The following is a 2,278-nucleotide window of genomic DNA, read 5'->3' as shown; positions in this document are numbered from 1 at the left end:
GACCGGTGTCTAAACATTGTTTTACACCTTGTCTCGCACCTTGCCAACCAGCCAAGGCAGTGGTTTACCATCCACCTTACCATGACCACAGGGATCTTGGTCAACCAAACCATCCATCGACGTTGCTGCGAAGGAAGTGCACAATATGCCTCTAGCTAAGGGTTCTTACACCTACCCCTTCATCCAAACATTGATTTTAGAATCCCATGCTCATGTTTTGAGAAGACTCCAAATTCTCAACGATTCTCCAAATTTTCTCGTGGAAAATGAAGAGAGTATACTTTGATTGGTCATAAGAACCCACGTGAACCCCACTTCTACCCAGATCTGACCGTGTTAAACGCTCTTACGAAGTTCCCTCGAATCTTGACAAGTGTGGATGGCTGAACTGTGGAATCATGACAGGTGAGGTGAATTGCTAGGAACTATGACAGGTAGGAGGGGAAACCATAACAAATACCGAAATAAAATTCGGTTAAATCGAAGCCGTGAACCATCGCTACAAGCCTGGAATTTTCATGATTCCATTCCAACCTTTCACAATGCCGGAGAATCAGTAGGTGCCCGGGGGACTGGCTGGTAATTAAATTTCGGCGTGCTCTCTTGCACACACAATTTCTGTTATTTTTTATCAATTGACTGGAGTTGTACGCAATCCCCCTTCTGACGGCTTCGGCGAAAGTCCCAACTTTGTCGTTACAATAGAAAATTCTTGAGAAGTTAAACTTCCACCAACAAGGAACTCCATGACAACTCTGGATCAGCTGGACTGCGTCCGGGCACTTTCCTCACCATTTCTTCTGCCGCACAATTTACGCCTTGCCTGGCCGCACACGCCGGCCTTGGAGCCTTATTTATATAATACGCCCCCCCACTTATCTGCAATTCAAGCTTTAATCCTTTCCCTGCGTTGAAGACACACTTAGGGTTTCAATTAGGGTTTTGGCTTTCACAATAATGGCGGATTTCGAGGATTTCCTGCCAGTTATGGCGGAGAAATTGGGAGAGCACGATTTCATGGCGGAGCTGTGTAAAGGGTTTCGTCTTCTGGCAGATCCCCGGCTGGGCCTGATAACTCTGGAAAGCTTGAAAAGAAATTCGGCTCTGTTAGGGTTGGATTCCCTGACAGATTCAGAGCTGCGGGCGATGATGGAGGAGGGGGATTTAGACGGCGACGGGTCTCTGAATGAACATGAATTCTGCGTTCTAATGATCAGACTCAGCCCTTCTTTCATGGATGAAGCCGATAAATGGCTAAATAAAGCCCTGGTAAATGATTTTGAAGAAATCCCAAGGAAAAACTAATATATGTATTTTATATAGAAGGATTTCAGGTTTTCATTGGGTGTGCGTGACAGATCTGGTATAATGTATGGATAATTTTTGTTAACACACCATAGATATAAAGGGGTTTTAATGATACAATTTATTAGTGTTTATTGCAAATGGATTGGCCCAAGTCATATTTCTTTCCTTTATTGCAATTCTTATAAATTTATCCATTATTTAGATTAATTTTAAATTGAAACCATTTTTATGAATATTATATTTTTATTTTGCATTGTGAAGATGTATTATTCTCCCGAGACCTACAACCTATATTATAGGGGTATATTATAGGGGTACAGTTCAATGTATGAGTGGAGAGAGATGGGGGAGAGACAAAGGGAGGTGGGAGAAAAAGGAAGAGATAAAGAACTTGAGAAAGAGGAGAGAGGGGGAGAGAGTAGAGCCATTGGGAAGAGAGAGAGACAGGGAGAGATGGATCCAACCTAGATATGGTATATGTGTATATAAAAACTAGCATAGATCCATCTTAACCCAAGATCTATCAAGCGCCAAGAGGGATCAAATCTCTTTTCACTTTAAAACAGGTTTGTGTCTCAAGAGATTTGATCCCTCTCGGCCCCTCCAACTCTCCAACTCAAGTTAGAAAATTAATTAAATAATTATAAGCTACAATGGTTGATAGATAAATCATCCTATAGTCTTGCATAAATGTTGGTGGGTAGGAAACACTACACATTTACAATTTTACTCTTGTACATAAGTGCCAAAGAAAACATAAATAATTGTGGGAGATAAGTTTAAGTATATTTTTTACATATTATTCCTACCCATTTTATGTAAAGACTTGCTTAAATTATGGTGGGAAGTAATTAATAATAGATATGTTATTTACTTGAGTATAAGTCATTTTCAAGTATTTTATTTTTGGATGTTTTTCCTACAAAGTATAAGAATAAAAAATCACTACACAAATATATAAAAATCATGC

The 2,278-nt window shown here is 39.9% G+C and overlaps 1 pseudogene; it reads left to right on the top strand.

The window, feature by feature from the left end:
• The first annotated feature begins 498 nt into the window (after positions 1–498).
• On the top strand, positions 499–1,446 carry LOC149242363 (calcium-binding protein KIC pseudogene; annotated as a pseudogene).
• Positions 1,447–2,278: the final 832 nt, after the last annotated feature.

This window comes from Pinus tabuliformis, chromosome 8 (genome assembly GCF_031772625.1).
Source record: "Pinus tabuliformis cultivar Carrire ecotype Pingquan chromosome 8, CPIR1, whole genome shotgun sequence".
In the NCBI taxonomy this organism is placed as follows: Eukaryota; Viridiplantae; Streptophyta; class Pinopsida; order Pinales; family Pinaceae; genus Pinus; species Pinus tabuliformis.
The sequence above is the reverse complement of the archived record's forward strand: the minus strand, read 5'-3'. Positions and strand labels throughout refer to the sequence as shown.